General features: G+C 35.5%; 1 protein-coding gene and 1 long non-coding RNA gene across 6 annotated transcripts in view; one reads left to right on the forward strand and one right to left on the reverse strand.

Moving 5' to 3' along the window:
- LOC139119840 (uncharacterized) overlaps window positions 1–8080 on the reverse strand; it is a 73635-nt gene extending 65555 nt beyond the window's left edge. Inside the window, exon 1 of one of the 2 annotated variants that reach the window (XR_011549002.1) lies at window positions 7813–8080. This is a non-coding gene — a long non-coding RNA (uncharacterized lncRNA). The remainder of the gene's footprint in view (window positions 1–7812) is intronic. The other variant, XR_011549003.1, reaches the window with a different exon arrangement.
- The window catches only part of LOC139119837 (calsenilin-like), a 127587-nt gene that overhangs the window by 84742 nt on the left and 30410 nt on the right, over window positions 1–12435 (forward strand). The window contains exon 1 of one of the 4 annotated variants that reach the window (XM_070683757.1): window positions 802–914. The exons of the other annotated variants lie outside the window; for them this stretch is intronic. The gene's annotated coding sequence lies outside the window, so the exon portion shown is untranslated. Of the gene's footprint in view, window positions 1–801; window positions 915–12435 lie in introns of those variants that run through there. 4 annotated transcript variants of the gene reach the window in all.

Below are 12435 nucleotides of genomic sequence, written 5' to 3' on the forward strand. Positions count from 1 at the left end.
CTGTATTTGGCACCCTTTTCTAAGAGCAGTGTGTTCTCAGAGCGCATACTTACAATACCCTGTTGAGGTCACATAGTTTCAGCAAGGTTATAATTTGAGTCAGCCCAAGAAAAATGCATTTAAGTTTTTGTGATAACACTTAAAATTCCTCAAAGATGAAACTAAATGGCAGAATAGGAAGAAGGACGGGGGACGACGGACATAGTTAATGATGTATGCAATCACATGGTATGCCCTGGCCCAGTCATGCGGAATGGATTCTGTTGATCCAGATTCAATTGTGGTAGCACCATAAAGAGCGCTGATGCGATGTCAAATTTTAATAACGCGCAGTTATACTTGTGAAAATATTCCAATATTGGTTTTATCGGTTTCCATTTCCCGACTCAACTCAGTGACCGTTCTGAAAACTAAAACTTCATGACGCAGGGATTAAAATTTTGACATCAATTGTAGCAACAAAATTACAAGGTCTTAGTGACATGTGTTTCAATTTTCGCATTAAAAATTATCATCATGAATAGACATTACATTATTTACTCTTTTCTCAGTCTAATTATATGCAAATTTGTTCTTTTGTTGGTACATTTTGATTGGCCATGACAGCACATTATCTGTGATTGTTTGTTTTCCTTACATATTTAAATTTTTTATAGATGTGTTTTTTCTTTTGATAATAAAATTAGAAGGTGAACATGGAGGTATTTTACTTGTAAATGTAGAATATGGTTGTAAGTATCAAAAGTTATTTTTAAACCAATCAGCAAATATTGGCATTCTGCATGTTGACATAATGCATATACAGCACATACCTGGTAATGCAGGGCTGCAGTGGTGCTATGTCGTCAGTTTTCATTGTGCTGAAGAATACGTGTATGTGCTGATCAAGCCTGTGAGTTTTTAAAGAGTGGCAGGTAATTCAAAACTTTTCAACTAATGTGACATTTTATCATGTGTGATTTTTTGATCATGTTCACAATCTGTAATCATTAAGTTCAACATAGCCTATGAATTTCCGTCATAGACTTATGAGATACATGTACAATTTATGTCTCCAGATAAAAGAGTATGTTGGAGTTGGTCTACCATGAAAATAATTACTTTACTTGATGTATAATCATATACCTTCAGCCACATTCCTGTTTAACTGTATGGTGTTTCAGCAAACTTTGTCTAAATTATAATATGGGGATTCACCTGCATTTCTAAGCTACACTGATTTTCGTATCCATGTTCTACATGCTTTGCTAATCTACAGTTAGTGACAAATGTTCTATTAACCAGGACAAGATTCAAACCATTGTCTCCCCATTATGACCATAATGGTATTAAACATAACATCGGTTGTTTTTTCTATTTAAAGCTACACTGTAAAATGTGCAAGCTATTGATGATACCTTGTGGTTTTGGAAAATGAAAAACTGAATTGAAAGAAGGTATTAATTTGAGTTGGATCATGTATTACTACATGAGCGAAGCAATATCACCCATTGCATAGCTTCATAGACACAACAATTTCATCAAACGTGGCTACAAATTTTATATTATAGTTTGACATTTCTTTTAATCACACATTGTCCTATGATCAGAACCAAATTCATTACTATAATTTACACCATGCATTTTTTCCTCATATAACTGATTTCCACTTTATTTGTTGTCATGACATGTTCATTGCATCGCAAGCTAAACATGTAAACAAATGATGTCATCATGAGCATCAATCTGTGATAGCAGGCAGACAATCTCTCTTCTAAAGAAAGTAACAAAGGGCCATCAATTTGGATATTGTACGCATTCTCATCTTCAAAATTTTGTGAACATTTATTTTAACAACATGCAACATACTTCATATTGGGCATATTACAGCTCTAATGATGTCCCTCTGGTCCAACCCTTACAGTGTACAACCTCAGTGCACAAAGCTATCAGGGCCGTAAAGGTTAATACAACACTACTACGCCAAATAACCAGATACTGAGAACTTTAGAATTGCAATGGCTTGGCCACAGATGTTTTTAACCGTCACTTCCATATTGTTGAACGTTTCTTTTGTAATATCTACCATTTATGGAAATTTATTGCCCTTGCATTTTGAACATTGATTGGTAGATAACAACACAACTGATGTAATTTATTTTTGACACAACATGTGTCTTTAGGTTGTTTCCATGCATGCATGTCACCTCTTCAACTAAACCAAACACTAAATATAGCAATTCAAATATTCTATGTAGAATGTTGTTGTATAACTGTTAAGTGTCAGTGAATTTTCATAGTTTGTGTAGGCATCGCGTGGATAACCCTGTCTCAGTTAATATTCGGTTCGATCAGAGACTTGGTGCAAGTCATTTATTTTGTAAAACATATCATTTCAGCAAGTTTAAAATCACAAGTTAGTGTTATTTTTTATCAAAAACACTTCAACCTTTATGCACAGCAATACGATCGTTCACTGTCTTCACTAAGCGGTATGAAAGTGTGGCATCTATTTACTTGGTGAAGCATTGGGTAAGTTTTAGGCTTGTAACTTACAATAACCCCTCTATATGGTTATAACTCTACTAGTACTACATTGTGTTCACAAAAAATAATTATTGTAATTGCCCTTTTACAATGGGTTCAAAAAATAATTTATTCACTGACTTGTTTTAAAATATTTTCTTCAAATTTCAGAGAAGCAGAGTTTCTATTTAAGGTAGAACAGGTTCTTGATCATAAAACAATGTGCAAACAATCTTTGAAAAATGAGTAAAAACTCAGAAATATGTTTATTTTTCAGATTATGAAAGTGTCCAAACATTTTGTGGGTATGCCTAATGCTGCAGGACTCATTAATATTAATATTCTCAGGGCCGTCTGGCAGTTGACCTTTGTGAATAATACATTGCTTGCTCGGAGTGTAAAAAAATGTGATAATTTATAGCAGAGTAACTTTGTATTTTGGTCAAAGGAATTTTTGATATTTAATGGTATCATACATACATGTACAGCTGAACAGATGATACTTATCTGTGAGACCGATGACTTAAATTTCACAGAACCTACTCTCTCTACATGAACTTCCAATAACACCAACCTTCCCCCATCTATGGTACTGTAACACAATGTGTTGCTTTTCTATCGACATTTTAATTAAAACGACCATTTTTCCAAATGTAATCCATAAATTTCCATGTAATGTTGAAGTTTTGTGTGTTTCCCGGCAGCAATTTGGCTCACACTCAAATCACTGCCCCGTTCACTAAGTCAAATACAATGTGTGCTGAGTCTCTTCTTTCTATTAAAATCAAATCCCATGAATGGAAGAAATTATTGCTCAGAATAAATAGAATATTATACTATCAACATAAAAGCAGCAGTGCCAAGGTCTTTTAAGTTTGACCTTGCTCAGTCATCCATTTGAAATCAGTGACTCAGGTTGCAGCTAGGATACATCTTGACGCAAGGCATAGCTATAATTGTAGCCGTGTGTGCCTGTAGAAATAAATGATGCATGGCAAACAGAACAGATCGTATCAGACAATATTGATTTAAGGTGCTATCCCAGAATGCCCTGGTGGAAGCCAACACAACTTATTTCAGTGATAGCAATGTTTTTTTGTTAGCTCATATTTGGTATGTATATAAATACAAAAAAGAGCTTATATGGTGAGTCTTTGTGTATGTATGTATATGCGGATGTATGTCCATCACATGCAAAAGCTCCCAATTACCGCCGCTCCACCATCTCAGTATTTGGTGTACAGGTAGATGCAGGGGTTGAGATGTGACGTTGTTCAAATGAACATGTCAGTGTCAAAAATATGCAAATGAGGTAAGAAAAAGGGGAAATCCTGCAAATGTGCAGGAGTGGTGGCATGCCAATGACTGAAACAGGCTACTCCACTGGCCTTGAGTCATTTCCTGTCATTGTTTATGAACTGTTACATATTAACAGACCTGCTCAAACTAAGAGGGACTAGCTATGTTGAAACATTCTCTGCTATGCATGTTGCTACAGTTGACTTCCAGTACCTAAGTTTCAGACCTTATTTACAATTGTCATTCTTGTTTTTCTGGTTTAAATATTTCTTGTTGTTCTTCTGGTTGTACTGTGTTGAAATCATTGTCATAACATCAACGTAGAATTTTCCTGCACTGAACAGATAGAAACAACACTTATTGTTGATCTTTGGAACCCATACTGCACAGTACAATAAATTACCCACAATACTCCTTGATTTGTATCCTTGAAGGTTACTTTTCTAAAAAAATTTTCAGTTCTGCATGTAAGCACTAGTGTGCAGCATCAGAATAATTTTTAAATAATATCTAGTAAAAGTACGTTTAGATATTTCAGTGAAATTTTGAAAAATAACACTAAAACAACCATAAAAGTCACATTCTGCAGGTACTACAAATGCCATACTTTTTAGGCAGCAAGTTATGATGACTGAAGGGGTCATTCTCTGAAGAAAACTTAGCATGCAAATTTCTTTTGTCACTTCCATTGCAAAAAATCAATATCCTTTTGTTTCATAAAACAGGTGCAACTAGTCTCCCTACTTTCCATCACATTATTCTGTATGGCTGAGGACACAATCTCTGGCAAATTTTACAAAAATGCTATCTCCTCTCTCAATTATGCATAATTTTCCAAATTATTTAAAATGAGAATTGAGAAGAATGGTGTGCATAAAAGTACGTTTTCAAAATTTTGATAAATAGTCTGTGTATTTGTCTACACATGGGAGACATAGTAGACTTCACTCAGGTATCTCCGAGGATACAAATCGCAATGAATTATGGGAAATCTACAGTACTGTGTCCTTGTATGTACCAATTCTGATCAAATGTGAACGACACCGTCATAATTGGTCAAGAACGAAGGTCAAGAACGATTAACAGGCAAAGTACCAGCTTGGCATATTGTACAGTTTGCCAATGCTCTTAAACATATTTCTACATGGAAACAAGGTATACAGTACAGTGTACTGGTACCTATATTGGTACAGTAGTTGGGGGGGGGGGGGGAATTCAAAGATGTTGATTTTAGAAACATGATAAGCAAACTTCTATAAGTTTCTTGTGACTTCTTAGATGTGTGTGGGAGTCTTAAACCGAACACAGTCCATGTAGCCGACAATGAGATGCAAATGATATGCGGTTAAGGTCTCCTCTACTAACTTTCAGCTGGTTACTCACTTTCTACTATTTTTATAGTATTTTATACAAAGGCACAGACTTATTCTACCTGCAACTTAAAACTGATAGTGATTTTCTAGCTCATTCTTTACTATTTTTCATAGTTTTTGGTAACCGGTAACAGACACTTCGTGTTCGTGTCGGCTACATGGACGATCTGCCCTTAAACCTAATGATTAATATGCAAATTTGCATTGACGCGTATTAGTACATGTATAACAGGAAGGAACTGGAAAACTGCTGCGGCACTATTAATTAATTAGAGCTTTATCAGCAGAAATTATTATTATTTTGTAAATTTTTCTGTTTATTGGCTCAGTATGAATCATTATAAGTACAGCAGTAATGACTTCATACTGGGAAGTATATGTACATGTTTGAATATTGCTGTTACTGTAGTGTAAGAATTAAGAGCTGATCTTTATCTTCCCTTTAGATTTCATACATGCGATGTACTGGAAGTGAAATACAGTGTATTTCTGGCCAACTGCTTTCACAGTGACAAATTTACCAGTGGGCTGATGTTGGGCCGTAACTCATACCCAGCAAAACCATAGCACAGTCATCAATCATGGTCAACCTCATATATCCTTATTGCAACACACTATCCCTACCATCTTAGTTATAGCTGCCTAACAGCTGCATGTGTCGTAAATTCATCATTCTTTGCCTGAGCTGTGATGAATTAGTGATCATGGAGTCAAGCCATGAATGGCCTTTCCGACAGGGAGGTATTTCACTTCACTGCATTACCTATAGTGCCTCAACTTTGATGTAGTGAGGCAACAACTTGTCTCGCCAGGATCAGTGAATGGTGTTACTATATACAGAGAGCGCTACATCCTATTTCTCTAGAGCCCCATTGTCCATCAATATGCCATTTATAATACCATATCTCTGACTTTCCATGTCAAATGCATCAAATCGCACTTGTCACATGAAAAGTTTGGTGCGTTGTAAAGAAAGATAGTGTACATAATAGTTATGCAGGAAAGATTATCTTGAAAATATATATCTCAAAAGAAATTCAGTAGTGAAAAACTATGTTATAATGTTGATATATTGGATAATAATTGCAAACTACTGCATTGCAATGAAAATAGATGTATTCAGTCGATATTAAAGTTTGAAAAGTCAGAAATTACAGTTTAAACAGTCGGTGTAATTAATTTGAAGGAAATTAGCATCAGTGGCTAATAGAGCATTAATCATATGCCCAGCAATGTCTTGTACAAGGTGTTCCAAAACATTTTTAACAATTGGCTTACTCAGTGTCATTGTTAGGTGGCGAAGAAAAGCAGAAGAGGTGTGTGATCTTTCAGAGAATGAGAAAATATTTTATTGCAACAAATCTCGGCAAAAATTAGCATCACTTTGTCTTATATCACACAAAAAATGAACACTCTTCTCATGGTTGATGTTTGTACAACTGAAATTGCCGTTTTTTTTCCTGTTGTCAATTCTGGATCAAGTAATAAAATTAAGAAAATCATCCTTAAAGCATTGATTAGATATTAATTTAATTTCCTGTATTTCTGGTAAATAGAAACAATTACATTCTTTCAGTTTGTCTATCTTTTAGTAGACAGTTTGTCTATCTTTTAGTAGACAGTTTGTCTATCTTTTAGTAGAGTTGAAGTTGAAGGCATTTTGTCTATCTTTTAGTAGACAGTTTGTCTATCTTTTAGTAGACAGTTTGTCTATCTTTTAGTAGAGTTGAAGGTATTGTATGAAGTACCGGTGTGGTTCAGAATCCGGCCACAGTATAAATAACTTGCTAGTTAATAATTCTTGACAGAAATCATGACTGTTTCTGCAAAATTACTGTTTAAATAAAAAAGAACACATGCAAAAAAAAGTTTTTATATGTTTATAAGACCAGCATTACAAACCAATTTCATTGTTGCCAGGCTAATGTTAGTGAATGGTAAGAAAATTTGTTATGCTGACCTTGCATGTTAAAGCTTGTAATGATGAACGAATAATTAATTAGTATGTCATAACTTAATTAATAAAGATGAGACAGACATTACAGATCCATCTATAATTGAAAACAGGGCGGTATTTATGACATTGAATACTAACAACAGTTTTTAAGCATTTGTTGCAAATATTCATTTCAGATAGGCACTACGGTCAAAATGCTTTGATGGTCATTGTGCGTAAATACCAGTATCGGCTCATTGACTCGCTGAACAAGCAAGTCACAGAAAAAGGAAAGGCAGATTGTCAATTTCTCATTACATGGTATCTGCACTCAAACCCATGAACTCAAGGACGATTATCATCTGCTTGATTTGCATAATGGACTTCAACAGGACTGTGGTTGCACAGGCTCTGTATCGTGGCAAACATTGCTGTGAATATCAGACTAAATGTTTGCCATGTCAACTGCATGAGACTTATTGATTTGTGATTTCTATGCGTCTCAGCTAATCTCACCATGGAAAGTTTACCTTCAAAACTGTAGGTTGGTCTGTTGACTGGCAAAACCGTGCTGTTTTCTGTAGCAAGAGTCATGCACTAAAGAATGAAAGATTTCCAAAGGAGAGAGATGTTGCTGATGTACCCGACTGATTATCCTACAGTAAATTATAGCAACACAACCAAATCGTTTTAACTTACAACAGCATAGAGTGAAGATCCATGTTAAGGCTGCATGGTGCATTGATAAGATCAGTGTCTCGTCTGCGCAGGTGGTGCACTTCTTACAGCACCGGGCAAATCTCAACTACAGCTCTATCATTGTGCTAATCTCACCTGGAACGTAAACCCATCAAAATGTGTTATCTAATCATCGATATCAAGAATCCTTGATGTGAAGCAAAACAGGGTAAAGAGGTGATAAACAAAACTACCGGCATGCTCCATGACATATGTCTTCCATGAAATCTTGCAACTCTGTGATATGGTACATGTATTAAACAGAAATATTGGAAGTGATATATGTTTTTTCACGAGAAAATGAAACTGTGGACGTCTGATATTTTCAAATAAAATCTAAAATTTAAAATGTGTTACTACAGTGTAGTGCATCAAATATGATGTTTAGTTACTGAACAGTGTTGTGCCACTGTGACCAGTTGTCCTAGCCCCTGTACAACAATTTACTTATATACTAGCCTATAGAAGAGTATTCAATCAAGACAAACCCTATTGTTGTTCTGTGATCAACTGCTTTTGTCACATCTATCATTAGTATAGACACATGGCAGGTCAGATGTCAAGTGGATAATCTGTTGACCTTTGAACCTGCATAAATCTTTCATGAACAGATAAACACATAGGTAGAAGCTCGGAGAGAAAAATATCACATCCTGGAATGTCCGAAAGCGATACACCTGCTGGGTTTCCAATTTACCATTATATTAGAATGTAAATTAATTGACCATTTCTGTTGGATTTTGATTACTGAGTCTGAAAAATGGAAAATATAATGGATTTTAGTACAATGTGTTTCCAGTCCAACGGTTCATTAATGATTGTACATTAATCTCTGTCATATTTAACCATGAAAGCATGCAGTGCTTTGAAAGTTAAGTGAATTTCTTTTGAAACATAAGCAAGGCATTACTCATGACGTGTTTCACAACCCAGGAAAATAAGTGATGATTTTGGGCATGAAACAGCATATTTTGTACATTCCATAACATGAGCCAGTATTGAAATTATATATCAGACCTACATGGGGACTTAAGCCCACCAGTCACTTGGCATTTCTAGGCCATACCTGGCCATGCATACTTTGTTCATGTGGATTGCACATTCACCGGACCATCTTTGCAAATGTCTGCCAAAGTACTTAATGAAATAAATTTCGCTATCACCTTACTAGCAGCAAGACACTAGTCTGCTGTTTCTTCAATTTACTCTGTTGTGATATTTATATATGCCCAATCTAACTGATGTTAGACCAACTCCATGTTTCATATCCATATAACTAGAGAAAATGTTTTCCATTAGATAAAAGCATCCGAGTATAGTACAATCATGCAATTGCCAAATTTTTGTATTTAAAATGTCTGGTTTGATACTGTGATAGAAACTGATAGAAACCTGATAGAACATCAAATATGTTGATGAATTTGATGATCATGTGTGTAGACTTTTGGTTCTTCAGCTCATTTTGTAGAAGAAAAGTCTGAAGTTGAACTTGCTTCACTTTGAAGCCAAAGCATGAAATTGGTCAATTTATGGTTGGACATGATTTTTAGTCCCCGCGGACGAAGTCCGGCGGGGACTTATAGATTGGGTCCCGTTGTGCGTCCGTCCGTCCGTCCGTCCGTCCGTCCGTCCGTCATCAACAGTTTCTCAGACACTGCTAAACCAATTTCGTTCAAACTTGGCACAAAGGCATAGCACTATGACCTACAGATGCACGTCGATTTATTTTGTGATACGATCCAATATGGTCGCAAGGCGGCCATTTTGTTGCGATTTTTCATGTCTTTGAGACCATAACTCAGACATCCTTGAGCAGATTCTGTTCAAACTTGGCACAAAGGCATAACACTGTAGCTTTCATATCCTTGTCAAATTATTTCGCGATACGATCCAATACGGGCGCGAGGCGGCCATTTTGTTGCGATTTTTCATGTCTTTGAACCATAACTCAGACATCCTTGAACCGATTCTGTTCAAACTTGGCACAAAGGCATAACACTATGGCATACATATATATGTCAATTTACTTCGTGACATGTTCCAATATGGCTGCCAGATTGTCATTTTTTTCCAATATCGCTGCCAGATGGTCATTTTTGGATTTTTTCATGTCTTTGAGGCTTAATCATATGCAAATATTCCTTAACCAATGTTGTTGAGACTTGGTACAAAGATAAAGTACTATGGCATACATATGCATGTCTACTAATTGTGTGCTATGATCCATATGGTCAATAGACAGCCATTTGATTTCAATTTCGGTGTGATTTTATTATGTCTTTAAAACATAAACATAGGTCGCTGTCCCTCGATGGACTGATTTTGTTCAAACGTGATACGAAGATAAAATACTATGGCTGCATTCTTGTGCACATTAATTTGTTTCATTCTATGATCCGAAATGGCTGATTACAACAACATACCCGATCCCATACCATTTTGAAAATTCCACCAAACCATGTGTATAGTATGTGCCATCATGACATTAGAGGCAGTGAGGGCATCGTTATGTGTGATGTAATCAAAAGTTCCTTCAGTGGTCATTACCGGCAGAGATTGGTCAATTTTATTGAACGTTCTTCAGATTACTTTATTATGCAAGTCACAGGCCTGATGCACCCGTTGCATCAATGTCATTCCACAGCTACCTAGACCACAGCTACCTAGACACCAAAGATTATAACAAAATGGACAAGCGGGGACTGTGTCATCAACGATGACTTGTTGTGAAATATTTCATAAAATATCCGTAAGTGATAAGACCTAAGAAAATGGATTTGAAAAAAGTAAAAGTAAATTTTTAACATCCTGCCTACCTTCTACTATTATCCATCAATTATCCAGTGTAAACCTCTACTGAATATCTAGATACTTTTAGCCGTGAATGCAAAAAATATGAAACAATGTTGAGTGTGATAGTATTGCATGGCACATAGTGCTATTAGTGCATGCTGTAGTCATCTTCAATCAGCTCAGGTAGGATGACCGTGTTTGAATAAATCATTGATCGCATAAAGTGTTCTCCAATTGAATGGAAAGTACACCAGGGTTTTCCTGCAGATCACCCTTAGCATCCACTTTTTCAATTCATGGATTGGAAGCAACACCGGATGTCTTCAGTGTGCCAGTTATTCCATTTTATAGTTGTAATACCTATATATAGTAAAAATCTGATAGCAGTTTTTTTTTTTCACTACGTCAAATTACCCTCAGGTCTCATGCAATGTGAGGAGGTGATTATTTTCTAAGAAAATTTAGTGGCCATTTTATCAACATTTGGCAAGTGCAATGTTTCGAAAGTACTAAAACTTCCCTGGGCTATGTGATATTTTTAGCCAGTAGAAGATTACATTCATGGGTATGACAGAAGATATGCTAAATTTATGTGTTGGACAGACATACAGCAGATTGATTATCTCTTTAACAATTCAGTTTGAATAGAAGATCATTTGGATCGCCAGTGCCTGAAATTAAGCGGTTTTTTTGCGTTCATATGTACAACAATGTTCATCCTGATATGTCTTCCCTGTGCCTTGATTTCTGTTCCCTACAAAACACATCTGTATTCCTTCCAGACATCTCCAGCATTATTGAGTATTATCACTGATAATGACACTGATCTTGCAGCCTTTATTCCTATTTTCATCGTTTTTTTCAACTGACCTGAAAATAAAATCAGAGAGATATCTGTAGTATGGTAGCTGAACAGAGACTCATCTCAAATTTTGTATCTGCCTTATAGGTAGTGTGAAAACAGTGTCAAGGCATTAGGCACTCACAATATTCTCACATTAGCCCCGTTATTGTGTTCATCCATGCATTTAATGACAGATTTGGACGTGGATTCGTGTACCGTAATTTTGACACATAATTGACATACTATTCTTTCCACCCGAATGTACTGCGTGAATATGGAGGACATTTTGGTAATTACAGAAGTAATCGGATTTGTCGATTAATAGTGCTTTTTTCAGTCAGCTGAAAAATTTTCACAATAAACATTATTAATACGTCTCTGCCTGCTAATTCCTCAAATTTGTCATTTAACTGGTGATGAATATACTGTTGGCCTTGACTTGAGTGCTGACCTTTAGCAATTCAGTACTGATTTTTATGGTGCCATCAATTCATTGTTTGGATTTGGATTCTAATGTCATAAACTGGATTAATTTAATGAGTAGGTGACATAGAGACATAATTAACAGTGTGTATTTGAAATATTAGTCTGTACAACTGCAACTTTTTAATTTGTCTTCGTAGTAAAGTTAATGTGTGTCAATGATATTTCCTCTAAAAGCATATACCTTTAGGTCTAATTGAGAGTTACTTTAAGCTAAGCAAACAGATAAGGGTATGCTGCATCTGATGATGTTGACATTGTAATATATTTTGCTGTATAGATTAATGCATAGAAATGTATCACTAGTATTATGTGTAATGTAATAGATATATACATACAGTCTATGGGTACACATAGAATTGACATACCCATGTACATATATGTATATTTATATTGTATATGTGCATGTATACATCATCACATGTATATACATATGCACTGGTATGTATATGTAAATATATACT

Source organism: Ptychodera flava, chromosome 20, assembly GCF_041260155.1.
Source record: "Ptychodera flava strain L36383 chromosome 20, AS_Pfla_20210202, whole genome shotgun sequence".
NCBI classification, from domain to species: Eukaryota; Metazoa; Hemichordata; class Enteropneusta; family Ptychoderidae; genus Ptychodera; species Ptychodera flava.